We start from the raw sequence: 21,573 nt of genomic DNA, 5'->3' as shown, positions 1-21,573 counted from the left end.
CAAGAGGTGAAAGTAGGCGTTTCTTTTTAACATCTTCCACGTCTAAGAGGCACAATCTCTCACAGAATTATAGGTATCTGGTTTTTGCTTGTCTAAAATTGACCAAAAAAAAATCTAAATTTAGAATTACATTTATTCTCAAGGTAGTACAGATTGGGTAGCATGAACTTGGGGTAAATTGTACTGTTGTCCCGTCAAACACCCGAAAAGAAATAGCCAGAGAGGGAGCACAGCAGTGGGGCAGCAAACTGAATGGACATGTTGTCTTGGAAAGAGTGGAGGGATGTCTTTTCCTTCCTTTTCCCTGGAAATCAGGTTCCCTGGGGCGAGGGGGAGGAGAGAGGTTTGATGCAGGGAGAAGTCCTGCAGGGCAGAGAGGAGGTGAAAGAAAGCCCTCGGGGACAAGGGTTACTGGGAGAGAGGAGAGGAGCACGTGGAGGGGACACCAGCGGCCACCCTTGCTGTCTGGCTCCCTGCTTCAGGCTACTTTCCTTGAGGTGGGAGTTAGTTGATGCAAAAGCTGGAAGCCATGAGGGCCTGTCTCTGGTCGCTGGTGGGAATCCTGGAAGGAGACTGGGGGCAGGAATGCCTCTTGTCTCCACGAGATGCTGTAGCCAGGTAGCAGGGGCAGCCAGACATGGTGAGGCGTTAGGAGAGGGAAGGCATTCGTAGAAGGTGTCACCTACCCTGGGAGGGGTGAGGAAGAGAGCTCTGTGTCCACTGGGCTGACTGTGGGTTTTGGTGGAAGGGTGAGATGAACCTGCCCTAGAGGTTGTAAGGGAACAGCTTTATCTAAAAGGGCAGAGGGGTCATGACTTCAGCCCTTAACAGTGTGGACAGTCCCTGTAGAGCTTAGAAATGACTTCCTTCTGGCCTCCTGGGTGGGACTTGAGGGTTGTGCAGTGCCAGTGAGAGCTGAGGCAGGGCCACGTTGGCCAGGGAGGGTCCCTGGCCCCTGAGCAGTGGAGTGAGTGCCCTCACCGGTGTGTGCCAGGGGTCAGGTGCTGAGCCACACAGCTGCCTGGCCTCAGAGGCCACTGAGGAGCAGAGAGCTGTTCTGACACCAGGATGAGACAGCGTGACTGTGCATTCAAGATCCCCCAGCAGGCTCAGCGGGTTGCGGTTGGTGAAGAAGTCTGGATGGGCCCTTGGAGATGCAGAAGCACAGTTTTTTGTACAGTTATGTAATACCCGCTGGGTTTTGACTAATTGCAGGAGGAAAACCATTCTTTTATTGACAGTTAGATGTCCACTTATAATTATTCAAACCAGAGATTGGGCAGCAGAGGCCTGGAGGCTGGTGTGGGCATCCTGGCAGGGATGGATGGCAGTGAGGAGTCTTCTGAGCCTTCCTGTTGACTGCTCTGAGATCCCCCACAGCCAGCCAAGGACCAGGGAGCGCTGTGGCCCCCGCTGCTGGGATTGTAGCCACGTTCCCAAATTGTAGACCCTAAAAGGGGCTAGACTAAAGGACAGCTGTGACTCCAGTGACTTATTTGGGAGTTTTGTTGTTCATGGGCTTTTGCTGCCTCTTCTGATGAAATTTGTCATCCCAGGAAACCCACAATATCACTACCCGGTATTCAGATTTCTCTAAAAGCTGTATTCAGCAGTAACAAACAGAAAGGAACCTTGGCATTTGCTCTGCTCCACAGGAAAACATCAGCTGCCTGTCCCCACTCCCCATCTCAGTGAGGGGGCTGCCATTTTCATTTGCTTCTCCTTAAAAACAGAAAGAGTCCTGGGAGCCTCACAGGCCCTCCGGGGAACAGCGTTGAGTTCCAGGGCACAAGAAAGAAAGAGAAGGCAGAAGAAAGTGGATTGAGAAACTTCATGACTGTGGGCATATTTTTCTTTGAAAATGAGTCAAAGCCCTTCATGGTTCAGAGGACAGTCCCAGGGTGTCGACACCTCTATCACACCACAAGTGCTGGCTTTGATTTGTTAAATGGACCTGAACTGCCAACATTAACCCCTCTTTGTCCCCTGTCTCATTGCTCCCATGCTCCCTCACCTTCCTGGGAGGATTCAGGTTTACCGTGAGGCACGACTCAGTTTCCCCCTGTCCGGCCCACAGCTGAAGATGCTGGGGCAGCTTCTCACTGTGAGAATGTGCTTTCTGCTTTCAATTGCAGGCATCGCTACTCTGAACATTTACTTAACTGTTGTCATTAGGGGTGGGAGGACCTTGCACCTGAGCAGCCTCCACATTTCTGTGCTCAAATGTCAACACACTTGAAAACAAACAAGGAAATTGTTTTGGAAGCTGCCATCTGTTTGCTTTTTCAACTTGACCTTTATCTGAATAGTAAGACACGTCCTGGTTGAGCACATTTCTTCTTAATAAGCTAGAGCACTGTGTGTGTGTTATGTGTGAAGGAAATTCTATCACTTGCCACTTTTCCCTGTAGAAGGTTGACTCTCTTTTATCCCCAGAGTTTCACTTGCTCCCCTCTGTCAACCTTTATACCACTGCCCCAGGCCATGTGTTGGCATTTCATGGTATAAACCCAGCTGTGCCTCAGAGGTGGTAAGGTTTGTTTGTTTTGAACTCAAAACAAGTTTTGTAGTGGCTGCCCTCAAGTTGGCGATATGCATTTTAAACTAACTTAATTCTGCCTTCAAATAACACTGTCCAGCTCTCCTTCATTACAGGGACCTTAGAGCTGCGTGCCCCACATCCTCTCTGCCGCCCCTTGACACTGCTGACATTCATTTCACTTTCCATATACTGTGTAAACTAATACAATTGTTACTATTACTTTATAAATGTTTTTAGATGAATTAAGAATAAAAACATCTTATTTTACCTTAATTTCTTCTCTGAGACTCTTACTTTTATTATGTGAATCCAAGTTTCTGACCTGTCTCAGGTCAGAAGTTCCTTCTGCCTGAAGGACTTCTTTTGGCATTTTTTGCAGTGCAGATCTAAGGAAGGCTTTGTTTCTTCTTCACGTTTGAGAGATAATTTTGGTGGTATAGAATTCTAGATTGTGGTTCTCTTCTTTCAATACTTTACTTATTCTGCTCTCTTCTTGTTTACATAGCTTTTTCTGAGAGGTCCTCTGTAATTCTAATCCTTGTTCCTCTGTAGGTGGGGTGGGCTCGTGGTGGTTCCATAAGCACCCCTACCCCAGACTTCTTTCAAGATGTTTTCTTTACTTTTCATCTCCCTCCCTCCCTCCCTCCCTCCGTCCCTCCCTCCCTCCCTCCCTCCCTCCCTCCCTCTCTTCCTCTTTCCTTTCTTCTTTTTTTTTCTTTTTTGCACCTTGTATATGATTTGCCTAGGTATGGTTCCTCCTTGTCTTTCCTGTCTCCTTCTGGCATTCTAGTTATATTTATATCTCTGTATATTAAACCTATTGCAGTTGCCCCACAGGTCTTGGATGGGTCTGTTCCCCCGCCCCATTCTTTTATGTCTTAGCATTTCAGTTTTGAAAGTTTGCATTGACCCACCTTCAGGCCCACTGACTCATCCCTTGACTGTGCCCATCAAAGCATTCTTTATTTCTATTATAGTGCTTTTTTGTTTCTAGCATTTCCTTTTGATTCTTTCTGAGAGTTTCCATCTCTCGGCTTACACTACCCATCTGTTCTTGCAGATTGTCTACTTCTCCCATTAGATCTTTTAACATATTAACCATAGTTTTGTTTTTGTTTATTTTTGACTGATAATTTCAACATCTGTATCATATCTAAGTCTCATTCTGATGATTACTTTGGGTTTTCTGAACTTCTGGAATCTGTAAATGTATGTTTTTCAGGACATTTGGGAAACTTTAAGCAATATTTCTTCAAACATTATTTCCTGCCACATTCTCTCTCTTTTTACCTGGAGATAAGTGGAAAAGAACTAATCAGAACAGCAGATAGATGAAAGAATTTTTAAAATTAGTTTAAGGGACTTTTGGGACAATATTAAGTATACCAACATTTGCATTATAGGGGTACCAGAAGAAGAGGAAGAGTAAGGGATTGCAAATATATTTAAAGAAATAATGACTGAAAGATTCCCTAACCTGGCAAAGGAAATAGACATGCAAGTTCAGGATGCACAAAGACTACCAAACAAGAGGACCCCAAAGAAGCCCATACCAAGAGACATTATAATTAAAATGCCAAAGGTTAAAGACAAAGAGAGAATCTTAAAAGCAGCAATAGAAAAGCAGTTAGTTCCCTACAAGGGAACTCTTATAAGACAGTCAGCTGATTTGTCAACAGGAACTTTGCAGGACAGAAATGAAATATTCAAATTGATGGAAAGCAAGGCCCTCCAATCAGGATTACTCAACCCAGCAAGGATATCATTTAGAATTCAAGTACAGATAAGGAGCTTCCCAGACAGGAAAGAGCTAAAGGCATTCATCACCACCAAACCAGTATTATAAGAAATGTTAAAGAGACTTCTTTAAGAAGAAGAAGAAAAGTAAATAATATCAATGAGAAAATACAAAGAAAAAATACCTCACCAAAAAAAAGCAAATATATAATTAAAGCAGAGGATCAGTCAAAACTAAAGCTAGTATGAAGGTTAATAGGCAAAAGTAGGAAGATCATGTGTAATTACAACAGTAAGTTAAGGGATACACACAAACATGCACACACAAAAGAAGTAAAAAATACTGACAAAAGCACATGGAGAGGGTGAGTAAAATTGGTAGTGATTATAAAATACGTTCAGGCTTAAGACCATCAACTTAAAGTGCACGGCTATAAACATAACTTGGTATATATAAAGCACTTGGTAACCACAAACCAAGAATCCACAAGAGATATACAAGAAATAAAGAGAAAGGAGTCCCAGAAAGGTAGCTCAATTGGTTAAGGTATTGTTCTGATATGCCAAGGTTGCAGGTTCAATCTCTGGTCAGGGTACATACAAGAATTAACCAATGAATTCATAAATAAATGGAACAACAAATCGATGTTCTCTCTTTCTCTCACCCTTCCTGTCTCTAAAATCAATAAAATTTTAAGAAAAGAAATAAAGAGAAAGGAATCCAAACATAACACTATGGAAAGTCAACATACAATAGAAGAGAGCTAGCGAATAAGAAAGGAAAAGAGAGGGACTATAAAACCAATCAGAAAACAAGTACTTAAATGGCAATAAATATATAACTATCGATAATTACTTTAAATGTAAATGGACTAAATGCTCCAATCAAAAGATGAATGGTTAAAGATAATATGTTGCATATAGACAGTAGAATACTACTTGAAAATAAGAATGAAATACTACTAAAAAAAAGACTCACAAAAATTAGGGGATCAGGAAACGTGCAGATACTCCAGTACTTTCAGCCTTTTGCATAGTGCCTTTTCACCAATGAAATAAAAGTTGGTTTTGCATCTCATTTGCATAGTTGAACAACTTCCTTTGACTTGTCGTTTGCTTTTCTGATGTTATTGTTTAAAAAAAATCAAATGCTTTTTTTTTTTATTGATTCATATTCACTTTGAAATATCTCTTAATTTTTGTGAGCAGTATATTTGTGGCAACATGGATGGGCCCAGAGGGCGTTATGCTGAGTCAATCAGTCAGAGAAAGACAAATATCATGTGATTTCACTTTATATGTGGAGTCTAAAGAACAAAAGAAATGGACAAAGAAAACTGAAACAGACTAATAGATATACAGAGAACAGACTGGTGGATGCCAGAGGGGATGGGCTTAGGGGCGGGGTGAGAAAGGTGAAGGGATTAAGAAGTGCAGATTGGCAGTTACAGAGTAGTCACAGGGATGTAAAGTAGAGTTTAGGGAATACAGTCAATAATATGAAAACTATTATATATATAGTGTTAGGTGGGTGCAAGATCTATTGGGGAAAAATGAAAACAGCTTTTCTTAAAAAATGTAAATTAATTAAAATTGGATAAAACTTAAAGTTCATTTTTTCAGTCACAGTAGCCACATTTCAAATGCTCAGTAGCCACAGGCTAGTGGTTGCCACATTGGATAATACTGATGAGCTCCCCAGCCATGACCTGAAATAAATAAAAGCTCAGTTTTCTTGGCAGCGGCCGGGATAGCAAGTCTGTACTGTGTGCCCATCCTAACTCTAGCACTTGCGTGTGTGGTCACTCTGATGGCCAGAAGCCAGAGCAGATCACCTGGAGTTAGCATCTTTGAGAGACACAGTGTCCCAGCAGACTGTGGAGGGGCTCCTCTCTCCTGGTCCAGGACTCGTCCCCATTGTTCCTGATGTTTCCAGGCAGTGAAAAGAGCCACTCCAGCAGCTTCTTTCCTAAGGTTGGGAAGTCACGGTGCTGCTATCAGACACTTCTTACTACTGCTGTCAGATACCCCTAGCCTACAGCCCATGTCTGGGCCTCAAATAGGTCACCTGGCTCACAGGAGCATAAAAAACATCCATTTGGAAATAGATGTCATCCTCTCAGAGTGAGGCATATTACCTGTTTTCCAGGGTTTCCAAATTTTAAGTATTGATGGTTCACTCTTCCAGAGACCCCTGTGTTTGTCAGCTTGAACCTGAGCTTCTCAGCACTTGTCATCTGCAAATGGGCCTCACAGAGTTCACTCCCCTCTCCTGTTCACGTTTCCAGCTACAGGAGCCTCATGATCTCCACCTGCTCCCAGTTGATAGCCAGCAACTTGGCCTCTAGGCTTTTCTATAGTTATGTCTAAGAAAATGAGAAGAACATTTGTTAAAAGTGGGTTAGGAAGGAAAAGCATCTCCTGGCCAGTCCATGTGTGGCTGAGGGGCAGTGGCCTTGAGGTGGAACAGTGTCCTGCTCCCCAGAAGGCTCCTAAATGAAGTTTGGAAGCTAACCACTCAAACACCGGGGTTGATATTGTGATTAGTCCTGCCCGTTAGGGCTCCCAGGAGTAGCACAGTTAGTCCTGAAGACATATGAGCTGCAACCCCCAGGTTAAATGCCTTATAAAGTCCCTGTGCCTGAGTGGTTTACCTAAAAACTTTAGAAAACCAGGGCTGAAAACTCTCGGAACTGTATGATTCTCTAAGAGGGAATTAGAATTCCTAAATCATCTTTCTGTTATAGAATTTCTTTTAAAAGCTAACTTTATTACAAAATTAATGCTCATTTATTATAGAAAATTTAAAGAATGCCAGAATGCTCAAAGAAGAAAAGTCACGTGCCATCTCACAGTGGTCGGCAAACTCATTAGTCAACAGAGCCAAATATCAACAGTACAACAATTGAAATTTCTTTTGAGAGTCAAAATTTTTAAACTTAAACTGTATAGGTAGGTACATTTCTTATTGAGGTAGCACCTGCACGTGGTATTTTGTGGAAGAGCCACACTCAAGGGGCCAAAGAGCCGCATGTGGCTCGTGAGCCGCGGTTTGCCAACCACCACTCTAGGATAATAATTATTAGCGTAATGCTTTTGTAATGTTTTCTCCAAGCAGCTAATTCTATATCTCTTTCCAAAGGTAGAGGCATAATGTATATTTAATGTTACCTGCTTTTATCATTTAACAGAATATCATGAGCATTTTGTAGGTCATTTATTCTTCTGTGGTAAACCTTATCATTTCCACCTACACATCAAATATTTGAATCATAGATTTATTATCCAAAGCATTAAAACATGTAGGATATTTAATTGGAGAAAGTGTAAAAGAATAATGTATTCAAGCAGGATCCCAAAGCTCATTTTAAGTTCAAAAACAAAGGTCTTAGTTTATACCAGAAGATAGAGTTCTCCAAGTATCAATGTGAGAACAATTTCAGGATTTCAGTTATTTGTACTGCAGGTGAGAAGAAAGGTAATAAGAGGTCTTAGATTCTTAGTTTTGGATTCATATCTTGGTTAAAATATCAGCAAAAATGGGTTGCTTTTCTTGAATTTAAGATGGAAGTAATATGGTTTTCAAGAATTACAATGCATCTTCTATAGCTCCTGGTTGGTCTTTCAGATATCTCTGAGGAAGCAATGCAGGACTTTGATGGGTGGGTTTCAGAGCGTGAGGGCAGGCCTTGGGGGGAAATTTCAGTCCCTTGGGTGGGTCCAGATAGAACCAAAGAACATGGACTAGCTGCAGTTTCAGTTAGCCTTTCTTGTGTGGGCCCATAGACCTCAGTAACAAGCTGTGCTCAGGAATGGAAGCCTTTTAATTCCATAGAGGCATCTGCTCATAATTATTTTTTTAAGAATATGCCCTGTGTTGAGTGTGTCCACAGCATTGTCATAGAGATTGCACCACCACTTGTGACCCCCAGTTACCACCATCTTTTGCTTTTTAGATGAAGTTCATCCAAATAGAATTTAGATCTAAGGACATAGAAAGTGCTCTGTTAAGTTTGGGATTTAGTTAAACATTTGGATAGCAAACACCTGCCTCGCCAGTCTTGGCAAGACCAGCTGTTTTTTGTTGTAACCTCAGAATTATAGAAGGGGCTGTCTGGGCCTGGCCTGGCCAGGGCTTCGGCACCGGCGGCCATCTTGGCTTTCCCGGGAAAGGCGGCGTGAGGGGAAGAAGTTGTAGGGTGGGGACAGGAGTGAGGAGGAGGGGAGAAGGAGGGGGAGGAGGCCGCGATGGGGCATGGCGGAGACAGCCTGCCCGCCCGGGGTTGCCGAAGTGGTAGCCGCTGACCGAGCTTGCTGCTTTCTCGCTACTGCTTCAGCTTCCCGGCTCCCCCACGGACGGAGAGGGCTGCCTGGCTGTGGATGGTCAGATAGCTCCTCTCTCCCGCCGCCAATCCCTGGCCACGAGCAGTACGGAGCAGACGGCGGCAGCGGCAGCAGCAGGCGAGGAGGAAGATGGCGGGACGGCTGCCGGCCTGTGTGGTGGACTGAGGCACGGGGTATACAAAACTAGGATATGCTGGAAATACAGAACCACAGTTTATCATTCCTTCCTGTATTGCTATTAAGGAGTCAGCAAAAGTAGGTGATCAAGCTCAAAGGAGGGTGATGAAAGGTGTTGATGACCTAGACTTCTTCATTGGTGATGAAGCAATAGAAAAACCTACATATGCAACAAAGTGGCCAATCCGTCATGGTATAGTTGAAGATTGGGATTTGATGGAAAGGTTTATGGAACAAGTGATCTTTAAATATTTAAGGGCAGAACCTGAAGATCATTATTTTCTTTTGACGGAACCTCCTCTGAATACTCCAGAAAACAGGGAATATACTGTTGAAATAATGTTTGAGTCTTTCAATGTTCCCGGCTTGTACATTGCTGTGCAGGCCGTTCTTGCCTTAGCTGCATCCTGGACCTCAAGACAAGTAGGAGAACGGACATTGACCGGTACGGTAATAGACAGTGGAGACGGTGTCACTCATGTCATTCCTGTGGCTGAAGGGTATGTGATTGGCAGCTGTATCAAGCACATTCCCATCGCAGGACGAGATATAACATATTTCATTCAGCAATTGCTGAGAGATCGAGAAGTAGGAATCCCTCCAGAGCAATCCTTGGAAACTACTAAGGCAGTAAAGGAGCTCTATAGTTATGTCTGCCCAGATTTAGTAAAAGAATTTAACAAGTATGATACAGATGGATCAAAGTGGATTAAACAGTATACTGGAATCAATGCTATCTCAAAGAAAGAATTTTCCATTGATGTTGGTTATGAGAGATTCTTGGGACCTGAAATCTTCTTTCATCCAGAGTTTGCTAATCCAGACTTGACTCAACCTATCTCAGAAGTTGTAGATGAAGTAATTCAGAATTGTCCTATTGATGTTAGACGTCCTCTCTACAAGAATATTGTCCTCTCTGGAGGGTCAACCATGTTCAGGGACGTTGGACGTCGCTTGCAAAGAGATTTGAAAAGAACTGTAGATGCCAGGCTGAAATTAAGTGAGGAATTGAGTGGTGGTAGATTGAAGCCAAAACCTATTGATGTACAAGTTATTACACACCATATGCAGCAATACGCAGTTTGGTTTGGAGGGTCAATGCTGGCTTCCACGCCCGAGTTCTACCAAGTATGCCACACCAAAAAGGATTATGAAGAAATTGGACCTAGCATTTGTTGTCACAATCCAGTGTTTGGAGTCATATCATAAAATTGACTTCATAGTTATTGGGGTTAGGGAGGTGGGAAAGAAATAATCTTTCTGATTACTTGTTTTATCTGGATGGCTGGTTTTGAGGGTTTTTTGTTTGTTTGTTTTTTTGTTTTTTTTTTCTGAAGCTGGAAACGGGGAGAGACAGTCAGACAGACTCCCGCATGCGCCCGACCAGGATCCACCTGGCACGCCCACCAGGGGCGATGCTCTGCCCACCAGGGGGCGATGGTCTGCCCCTGGGGGGGGGGTCGCTCTGCCGCGGCCAGAGCCACTCTAGGGCCTGGGGCAGAGGCCAAGGAGCCATCCCCAGCACCCGGGCCATCTTTGCTCCAATGGAGCCTTGGCTGCGGGAGGGGAAGAGAGAGACAGAGAGGAAGGAGGGGGTGGGGGTGGAGAAGCAAATGGGCGCTTCTCCTATGTGCCCTGGCTGGGAATCGAACCCGGGTCCCCCCCCACACGCCAGGCTGACGCTCTACCGCTGAGCCAACTGGCCAGGGCTTGGTTTTGAGGTTTTAAACCTGACTTGAAATAATAAGACCAAACATAATTAATTATACAGGAATATTTTAATAAGTATATCAACATGCGAATGTAGAGGAGAGCCAAAATTAAGTGTTTTTCTTTAAATTGAATATCATGTGTAACAAAAAGAAGTGGGTTTTAGTTCTTTCTGTGTCCTGATATTTTGTATATTATTGAATTATCCGAGATTTGATGGGATTTATTGGTATGTAGATAGCTCTATAATGCTTGAATTGTACACTTACAAGTGTACAATACAAGAGCTTGTTTATATTTCATACTTTTATACTTTGAGGAAAAAAGTCAAAGAAAAACTAGTATTTGAGTACAAAAAAGTGACCAAGTAAAGGATAAATTAAAAAAATAGCCTCATGAGACTTATTGTGCACACATGCTCATGGGATTCCAGTTATTATGAATTGTTGCCGTTCCCCATGCTGCCCGGTGATTTTCTTTGCAAGTGCATTTGAAACTAAGAAGCTAGGATCTTGGATTAACTGATGCCTGCTTGTGCTTTCTGATTACTCACATTCTGTTTGTCGCTTTAAAGGAAAAGTAAAGACAAGACTGTTGGACCAGTATTGCAGATCTGTAGTGTCCTTTCATATTTAAAAAAAATTAATAATTTGGTTACCAAAATTCATATATATAAAGCCTAAACCATTCTAATGAAGGCACAAATTTCTTTTTAATACTTGTTTCAAGCTCTAATCTTTATAAGTTAACTAATCTATTTTCTTCAAATTTCTGCAATAGTTCTTTAAAATCACAACAGTTGGTTAGCAAGCCAACTTTTTTATGTGCTCTAAACAAATAATTGTGAACTTTTAATATGTTGAGTGCTTTCATTTTGATAACTGGATCTCCATTTGATATTTCATCTGTATAACTCATTTGCAGTCTGAAATTTTTTTAGTGCCAGCCCCTGACATATCATGGAAAGTTAATTTTCTTTGCATTTTAAAATATCTGGATCATGAAGAAAACGTGATGAAAATAAATTAAAACTGAAAAAAAAAAAAGAATTATAGAAGGAAACTCTAGACACTCAGAAATTTTATACCAATGATATTACATACCTCAAACAGTATTGAAAATACCCCAAGAGGCCCTGGCCGGTAGCTCAGTGGATAGAGCATCAGCCTGGCATGCAGATATCCTGGGTTTGATCCCTGGTCAGAGCACATATGAGAAACAACCATCTGCTTCTCTTTCCCTCTCTCCCTGTTCTCTCTCTCTCTTCCTCTCTTGCAGCAAGTGGCTCAGTGGGTTCAAGCATGGCCCTGGGTGCTGAGGATAGCTCAGTTGGTCCAAGGGACAGCCTCAGGTGCTAAAAATATTTCAAGTACTGAAGATAGCTCAGTTGATTCAAGCATCAGCCCCAGATGAGGTTGCCAGGTAGATCCCGGTTGAGGTGCATGTGGGATTCTGTCTATTTCCCTTCCTCTCACTTAAAAAAAAAAAATACCCCAACAACAAGTGGTTATTCTCTGCCCTGTGTTTTCTTCAGTCTGGCCCTCTCTGCCTCCCAAAAGGTTAAAAGCATTTGGAAATGAGGTTTTGTATCTTTTTTTCAAGAAATTTGTTCATTTCATCCACATTGTCTAATTTATGGGCATAAAGTTGTTTGTGATATATCTTTTTTATCCTTTAAATATCTGTAAAATCTGTACCTTTGTTGCTCTTTGATTCTTGATATTTGTAACTGTGTCTTCTTTTTTCTTGCTAAGTCTAGCAAGAGGTTAATTTTATTGATATTTTTATTTTCTTTTTTGTTTTTCTGTTTGAAATTTCATTTGTTTTTGTTCTAGTCTTTATTATTCCCTACTCTGCTTGTTCTGGGTTTACTTTGCTTTTATTCTTTCAGTTCCTTAAGGTGGAACCTTAGATTACTGACTTGACAGCTTTCTTCATATTTCTACGAATTTTCCTCTAAGAGCTGCCTTAAGTGAATATCTTAATTTTGCTATGTTGTATTTTCATTTTCTTTCATTTTTCATTCACTTTAAAACATTTTCTAATTTGCTTTGTGACTTCTCTTTGCTGCAGAGGTCATTTAGAAGTGTGTTGTTTAATTCCCAGTATTTGATTTGGTATCGTTTTGAACTCTAAAAGTGAAGTTCTAATACATTGGATACTGTTTGGTAATAAGGCATTTGAATTTATACATGACAACATGCCAGGTTTTTCACAGTAAAGTGACACAGTTTCATACTATTTTCATTAGTATGAACGTGAAAAAGGGTATCTTTGGCTCTTTTATTATGCTTAGTAATATTTTTAATAGGATTTGAAGGCAAATATTGGGGCCCTTCTGAGTTATGTGTCTTATCTTGTTCTTTCTAGTACATTATCATTGGGCACCTATACTGCTGCAAGAATTTGGAACTGAATCGTGAAAAAAGACAGAAATAAGAAATTGCGAACCTGAAGAACCCTGCGAAGCACAGCAAAGGAATGCTACCATTTTCTGTTGTTGCTCTGGTCACAGAGAGGAGACGATGCTGTGGGGCAGGAGTGTGTGCCCGTGCTCACGGCGGTGGGCGCACGCCCGGCCTCCCCCCAGGCAGGCTCTGTTGGTTCCTGTGATGTCTTGGCTTACTTTTGAAGCAGAGTGGCCCAACATCCTTTGTCACTGAGTTCTCCTTTCACACTGCGTGTCCGTGATGGGTCTGAAATACATTCGTGCCGTCCATGTTTTTCCCAACCCTGGCCAGACCAGGGCCCATGTTAAGGTGTAAAGATAAAAGTCGTTAGTGACAATGTATTGTGTGAGACCTTTGCATCTGGTACATTTTCTCTTTTTTCTAAAAAAGAAATAATAAAACTTCAAAGCTCAACAAGTTATTTTTTCAAATAACTCCCTTATTAGAAGCCTTCTCTTAGCGGCCCATGACCCAGGCCTCTGATTCCACAGTGACAGCCTGTCTATGGTCATTTGTAGTTGATGACATTTTACTTGGACGTGAGTTAGCAGGAAAGAGGAATGGATGTGGGAAGAAAAGCCAGTTTGAGAATGGCCAGAGGGCTGAGACTGAGTGTGGCCACCCTAGCTGGTGTATCCAGCACTGGGCAGTGGGAGCAGGACCCACCTGTGAGACCGCACACACGTCCTCTTCCCAGAATCGGGTGCTTGTCCATGTGTCCAGGTCAGAATCTCCACAGCTATGTGAAGGAAGAGCCACATTCTGCCCCAAAGCTTCTCAGTTAATTTTAACCTACTAGCGGTATAGCTATTGTGATCATTTTTAGATGTTATATGATGTTACTAGTAAAATATATATTTATAACATATTTATAATAGATAATGATCACATTAAACGGAATCCTCTCTTGAAATTCTCCATACCTGACTCTAGAAGAGGCTTTCTTATTTGCCATTTTTATAATGCTGAAACTATCTGTGACTTTCATAATAACTCTGAGTCCCTCTATTCTGGCCCAATGCCTACTTCAAATAAAAACATAGAAAATGTGGGGGAGGGAAGCTCAAATCACACCTCCAATGTATATTCAAGTACTTAGAATATGAAGTTGGAAAGACATTTGCCAGATTGCTTTATTCTGAATTGATTCAGATGGTCCACTATAATTGATGGACTTGAATCATTACATCCTAGATGCAAATGCCAGGTCAGCTCCCAGCTGTATGGACAGCAACACCCAGGAAGCTCTTCTGTCTGAGTTATCCGAGTAGACTGACAGGGTGCCCTCAGACTTACTTTTAAGTTACTTGAACCTACAGTTTTGTAAACTCCACTGTATGGCTGTGTACTTGCTGAACAGATTTGTCAGACATTTCCCTTCCTCAACATTGTTAGCACTGGTAATGCTGATGGAGCAGCTGCAGTCTATCCCCGTGGTCATGGGTCTGAGGAAGGCACGGACGGAAGAGCTAATGTGCTGGACGTTTGGATGGTGGTAAGATGATCAATCCTCAGCCCTCAGTCTAGCTCCTGCATCTCATTTCAGAGGGACTTAGACACACGGGAGTGTGAGCAGCGCTACGTGGTCAACTTGCAGAAGGGTCTGAAAGCCATAAAAAGAAGAAGAGCTGAAGGTGAAAAAAACTAGACTGAGTACTTGAAAGACACAGATAAGACACTGGGTCAGGAACAAAACTAGGAGCAGAAAGTATAAGGTGCATTCACATAGATGCTGGCTTGACCAGAAGTCCAGGGCTGTGCTTCCTACCAAGGCTGTAGGGAGGATCCTTCCTTGCCTCTTCCACCTTCTGGTGGCTCCTGGCATTCCTTGGCTTATGGCCACATCACTCCTGTCTCTGCCTTCATCGTCACATGGCCTGCCCTGTGTCAGTATTTTTTTTTATGACACCTGTCATTGGATATAGGGCCCACCCTAAATCCAGAATGATCTCATTTTGAGATTATTAATCTGATGACATCTGCAAAGATCCTGTTTTTAAAACAAGCCTACACTCACAGATTCCAGAGCTTTGGACCCCCTAGCATTGGGGCCACCAGCCCATCCATATAGACAGTGTCCTCTCCCCTTTGGGGCTGGCCCACTTCAGTTGTCTTCCCAGTTCCCCTTATTGTGTTTCAGGCTCTATCCCTCACTGATCTGGGGCCCTGGGTGCTGTTGGAGTCCCCGGGCAGGAGCTGAGGCACTAGCACCTTGATAAAGCTCTCACTGGTACGAGAAGGATAAAGTAGTTTTTCCCCTTCGCTGAATTATCACTGAGTTCTCACCTCTGCTGGCCTGCTGCTTCCATCACCGTCTGTAGGTCCTGTCACCCTCCTCCCCTCTCAGCTGAGGGTCTGACAGCAGGAAGGATAGGACCCTGTGGACCCTTCAGGAAGACTCATGGAGGAAGGGGCAGGTCCACCCTCAAAAGTCCAGATGGATAACTGCTCCTGGTTGAAAGCTGGCAAGTGCTGATAATAAAGCCAATCCCCCCCCCCCCCAAAGAAAACACACAGATAGATGCTGGCTTGATTTAAGGTTAGGTTTTCTAACACCATCATTCAAAAGAGGATGATGATTTTGGGGGCTGTTAAGTGTGCAGAAGTTCCGAGCCTTCATAAGTGTGGAGAGATTTTTATTTTAATTAATTTTTAAAAATGTCCTCTCTTACAGTATGTATAGCTCATGGGAACTATTGGAAACATCTGCTATTTTTGTAGCATTGGATTGAAGGAAGATTTTCTACCACCCTGAAAGTCACTTTCACACCATGAACAGAGAAGCAGCAGCATGCACGAAGGACACCTCAGGAAGGCCGGGCTGCCCCTGGGTGGGTGGTGAGGAAGCCCTGAGACTGGAGGAGAAAGCCCGTGGCCTCAGTGGCTCCGTCAGACACACAGCTGAGTTCTGCCTCCCACTCCCTCCCCCTTCCAAAAGTCGTTCCTAACTCATTTCTGTGGGACTAATGGCTTAATTGGATTTCGGGTGTAGTTCTACTTGCAGAGTATAAACTCTCAGTCTTTGCACCCCTCCTAACATCTCCACCCCCACCCTTCTGCTTGCTTACTGTCCATTCGACATTATTCGATGAGGATGGGAAGGAGAATCGCACCATGTATGGCTTTGCCGAGCAGTCTTGGCAGGCTGCAGGCCAGCACTTTAAACAGCTCTGTCCAGTAACACTGGGTACTAGGCTGTGTTTCATCTTGCCTTTTATGGCTTACAGGAGACCGAGCTCTTCTGGTGACACAAAATATAGGCCGAATAAAGACATCCTCTGGGGCTGGACACCATACCAGCACCATACAGTTGGTGGTCCCCAGGGAGGCACTTTGTCAGGCTATATCCTGACTGGACAGGTGCCAGCCGGCTGACAGACAACGTACTGTTTCATTGATTGGATTGCAAGGAACACGCTGTCCCACCTCACCAATACGGTGTCGGTTTAGGAACTCCAAACCCAGAGTGGTGATCTTTCCTGTCGGACCCCCTTGTCAGATTCCCCACCCTTTGTCACCCAGGGACATTCAGCATTCTTTTTATTTTTTTAAAAATTATTTATTTTTTTTTACAGGGACAGAGAGAGAGAGTCAGAGAGAGGGATAGATAGGGACAGACAGGAACGGAGAGAGATGAGAAGCATCAATCATCAGTTTTTTGTTGCAACACCTTAGTTGTTCATTGATTGCTTTCTCATATGTTCCTTTACCGCAGGCCTTCAGCAGACCGAATGACCCCTTGCTCAAGCCAGTGACCTTGGGTCCAAGCTGGTGAGCTTTTGCTCAAACCAGATGAGCCTGCGCACAAGCTGGCGACCTCGGGGTCTCGAACCTGGGTCCTCCGTATCCCAGTCCGACGCTCTATCCACTGCACCACCACCTGGTCAGGCGATGTTCAGCATTCTTAATTGGCAATTCATTGCTGATTTGGGTCTTTTGAAAATAGAGCCAAGGCAGCTCATCTCAGAAGGTATGGAATCATACCAAAGGTGGAGCTCCCACTGGTCATACGGAGAGGCTGGAACCTGCTATGAGGGGAGTCTGCCTCCCACAGTCGCTGCTGAGGAGATTGTTCTCTCCTGTAGCACAGACACTAGGACACTAACTTCTAGAGGTTCTAGAAAACAAAGCCTTCAGTTCCCATTATGAAAGTATTCGTGATGGCATTTTAGATTTGTCCAAGTAATTTTTTATAATATATTGCATATTTGTAGGAGCCCTTAAAATAATTCTTCTTGCTTTTGAGTCTTCCCCGAGGGCCTGTGAGTTAGAGGCTCTGTTGCCAGCAGTACTGTGTGGGGCACTTTGCTCCCTGTGGGAGCGCTGACTGGCCATCCCTGCAGGGGGGGGGGGTGGAGATGGGACTGGACCAGGCGTGGGTTTAGGAGGTGGCCTCGGCCCCCCAGAGGATGCTGAGGTCTGTAGGATGAGCCGGAGTTGGCCAGGTGAGCCGGAGCTGTGAGGAGGGGGAACAGCAGGGGCAGCGCCTCACAGAGAGGGCAAAGGGGTGGTTCAGACAACTGCTGGCGGGTCACAGGGTGCAGGAAGGTGGGGGCACATGCAGGGTGAGCAGGGACAGGACCACAGGGATCTGGTAAGTCCTGATAATGCATTCAGGTTTCACATCCCCTCCTCCATCTTCTCCAGCCTGATTCATTCTAGTTCTTCAGCAGTTTCTCCCTTGATGTGGCCTTGACAGTGACTTTGACAGTGACCTTGGGAGCTGGGTGCAGCTGTGCTGATGTAGTCTGACCAAAGGGCTCTGGTGTAGCGGTCTCAATAGGCCATGGGGTTGCAGACTTAGGGTTGAATCCTAGCCATGCTGTTGACTTGCTGCATGAACTTGGCACAGTTTATCTGTTCCCTCGGCTCCCCAAACTCCCCTCCCCCCATCTGTACAATCCTGGAGCAAGGTCGTAAGGGTTAGAAAGAGTTGTGCAGAGGCACTGGGCACAGCACCTTACAAAGGCGCACGTCTGGGAGAGCAGGCGTGTTACTGTCTCGGCAGCTCAGTGGGGCCCATCCTGGCTTTCAGGGGCTGCATCTCACCATTGGCTCAGCCACGCCTGCAGGCAGCTAACCTCCGAGGCTTGCTCTGTATAGCCGCTGCTGGCTACTGAACAACCCAGATGAAGAACTGAGTTTTATTCCTATTGGACTCAGCTCACGGTTCTGAACTACTAAAATTCTTCAGAGGTCATGCTGGCTGTCCCTCTCAGCTGTGTGTCAGCCTCAGACAGCTTTCTCGGTCTGTAGTCTTGGCAGGCGCCATGCACCGGATAGAGGAGGCACTCCCTTAGAAATCTTCTTTCAGGCAGCAGGTGCATTGTTTATATTCTCATTTAATCCACATTCTTCCCACATCACCTGTTCTTACTAAAATAAAACTATACCATTTTCACTGTATTTCGGTGATTAATCCAATGATTCTGTCAGAAAAAATATTTATATTAGCGCAGCACGGTGTGTTACCTGTGAACTCGGGCGGCTTCCAGCCACCAACGCGTTCTTCTCCACAGGCTCACAAACCATCTGCCTAACCGTCTATTCTAGGATGTTTTCAGGAATCCACCTCTGATGTCTGGAATCTGCCTTTTTGAAACTAGGGTGTTTGATATTTGGTCTTCTGTCCTTTCTCTTCTTTTCAGGATATTTTTCAAAGTTATAAGAGGTAGGTCTGTTCCATAATCACATGTTAAAGGTATTTCAGAACTTCTGAATTTCAGTTTGTTCAGAGAACCAAGTACGCCTGTCTCTTCACCTACCATGGGCTTCAAGTCCCTTTTTGCCATGTTGGCCTTTTTTGAGTTTGAGACATTTGCTGACAGGGGTAGATAAAATAACCTAATTTGACCACTTAAAGCATGAGCAAAACTCCTAAACCCCTTTTGTGTATAAATGCTTGTAAACACCACAGCCCTTTTATTCCCATTTTACAGTTGAGAAAACTGAGACTTTGAGAGGTGAGGGGACGTGAGAGCTGTGGACGGAATCGTAGCCTGTTTCCCGAGTGACCAGTGAGCCTGCCGCAGCCCTGGGTGCCGGCAGAACGCAGGAGTCCCGAGCAGAGACAGGACTGAGCCTCATTGCTCACAGCAGGAGTGGGGGCTGGTGTCACATTCGTGCCTGCTAATTTCCACTGAAGTATTCCTGAAAATACAGTTTCAGAGCAAAGGCAGTCAATACTCCGACCACAAGGTGTGCAGGAGCACCGGAGGCCACAGGGGATTGTCGCGCAGCAGGAACTTACTGGAACCACCCCATTAGGAGGAGAGGGAGTCCGGACTCAGCCTGGCCATTGAGCCCCTGATCCTGCACGCTCATCCTCTCCCCTCCCCCACTGGACAGCCCCCCCCCCCCCATGACGACAACGTGAAGGGAGGAACCCTGGCACCGCCTTCCCACAGCGGCTCTCTTACTGGGCTCTCGTACTGTCCTGCCCCGAACATTATTGTTCTTGTCACTCACTAATTCCATCCTGTTAGCGCGGCCAAATCCCCTGTGCACTCCTCTCCTCCCTGCTCTTCCCGGGATGCCCTTGTGTGCACTTCTCCTGATTCTTGTTGGGTTCGGACAGGGGAGGCATCGGCAGGTGACCTGAGGACTGAGCACACCTGGCTGGGTCCCCCGGCTCCTCCCTCTAGGAAGGCGAAGGTGCAGCACTTGTCAGGCAGCCTCTTCTACAGCTATTTCTAAGTTTCCCCTAATGTTCCCTTTCTCTGCTTAACTCTGCCCCGTCAGTAACTCTCCCCAGTTGCCTCATTACAGTAGGTCACCTGTTTCCTGGACTGGAGCCCTTCCCACCTGTCTGCAGGGCCTGCCCGCCACCTGCGAACTTCCTCCTCACGTGTGCACGTGTGCACGTGTGCGGCTCCTTTCTGCTCTCGCTGGCTGTGAATGTATCCATGAATGAGCGCTGTCGCTGGCTTGCAGTTTGCTTTAGAAAATTATGGGGATTTTTCTCTATAGTTGTTTGTGTGTCACATATGTTAGCAATTTTAGCAGAACACCCAACCCCCTTTTACTTTTTAAGTCCCCAGACGGGGTGGCCAGAGTCTTCTTTCTCTTCTGAAGCTCATCTTAAATTGAAGGAAGAGATTTTGATGTCCCACCTGCCACCAACTCGCTAGGTTTCTACCCTGATCGTCAGAACTTTTAGAAATGCTCAGGTCAGCGGTTTGAAACCCTGAGGTCACTGGCTCTGAGCGCGGGCTTGTCAGTGTGGGATCCTTGGATTAAGCAGGAATCGTCCACATGATCCCCATGCTTGCCAGCTTGAGCCCAAAGGTCGCTGTCATGAAAAACCCAAGGTTGCTAGCTTGAGCACGGGGACACTGGCATGGCCCCTTCAAGGCGCTTGCTTACAAGAAGCTCAATGTACAACTAAAGTGAACGCAACTACGACTTGACGCTTCTCACCCTCTCTCTCCCTTCCTGTCCTTTTCTCTCTCTCATTTTCTCTCTCAAAATAAAATTAAAAAAAATATTTTCCCATTGTTTTTTTTCCTAAGAGTTTTATGGTTCAGACCTTCCATTTAAGACTTTAATCCATTTTGAATTAATTTTTTTACAAGGGGTATAGTACTAAAAATAACGATAGCTATAATAATTTGTTAATGGAGATGCAATATTACAGGATGGAAGTTCTCCAGGTGATTCCATGAGCAGCTAAGGCTGAGAACAACTGGTGTAGCAGATCCTACTGTGCACGTTCCCTTCCAAAGCCCTTTACCTACGCCCTTCTTCCCTGCACCATAGCGAGAATGGATGTGGGGTAGTATCTTACACATAAAAATGCTTTTAAAGACATTGCCTTTGCTGAAACAATTCTGTGCTATAACCAGAGAGAAATGGCATCATTATATAGATAAGGCCACCTGGAAGGAAACTGACTTGCTTCAGATCAAAGGAACAGTGACAATGCCATGACTCTAGCCTAAGGCTCCTGACGGCTGGGCCTCGTTTGTTTCTTCGTTCCTTCCTTCATTCACTCAGCAATCTGTGTCAGCTACTGCGCTAGTTGCCAGGCACACAGAGATGCTATAACTGAGCCCTGCCCCCAGGATGCACAGGCTGCTGAGAAGACTGACAGACAGGTAGACGGGTAACCAGATCAGAGTGACTGGCGCTTCAGTACAGGTGGCAGCAGGGTCCTCAGAAGATGACTGAGCAAGTCTTCAGAGCACTCAAGGGAAGTGATTGTTGGAGGGAATGCCAGGCTGTTTGGCTGGTGGTCTGGGATACACAGGGGATACTCAGGCCACAGTGGACAGCTCATACAAAAATGCACCTAGAGAACAAACCTGTAGAAACCTGGGGCTTTCGAGGGAGATTTAATATCTGGACATAATGCCCCATTCAAGACCCGGCAAGTCTTTTCCATGTGCGTCTCCTTGTCCATCAGCAGGTTGTTCTGTGAAATCGGGCCGTATCCTGAGAGCAGCACCAGGTCTGGGCCACTCGGCGTGGTATTCAGAGGAAGTGGACTTTGATCCCGGAGTCTTTCTCTCATCTGGGCAAAGCACAGAGGCAGGCTTTGCTGCTTCGTCTCCAGGGTGTAATGTGGGGGGTGCCTTCCTGAGAGGTTCCGGCAGGAGACAGAAAAGCCCAGAG

At 44.7% G+C, this 21,573-nt stretch overlaps 1 protein-coding gene and 1 pseudogene across 1 annotated transcript in view; both read left to right on the top strand.

Annotated features, from left to right (window-relative positions):
- DTD1 (D-aminoacyl-tRNA deacylase 1) overlaps positions 1 to 13,379 on the top strand; it is a 219,870-nt gene extending 206,491 nt beyond the window's left edge. Inside the window, exon 6 of the mRNA XM_066385426.1 lies at positions 12,881 to 13,379. The gene's annotated coding sequence lies outside the window, so the exon portion shown is untranslated. The remainder of the gene's footprint in view (positions 1 to 12,880) is intronic.
- Positions 8,563 to 10,090, top strand: LOC136406824 (actin-related protein 3 pseudogene; annotated as a pseudogene).
- Positions 13,380 to 21,573: the final 8,194 nt, after the last annotated feature.

The sequence above is a fragment of the Saccopteryx leptura genome, chromosome 5 (assembly GCF_036850995.1).
Source record: "Saccopteryx leptura isolate mSacLep1 chromosome 5, mSacLep1_pri_phased_curated, whole genome shotgun sequence".
NCBI classification, from domain to species: Eukaryota; Metazoa; Chordata; class Mammalia; order Chiroptera; family Emballonuridae; genus Saccopteryx; species Saccopteryx leptura.
Note: the sequence above shows the minus strand (reverse complement) of the source record. Positions and strands in the feature narration are given on the sequence as shown.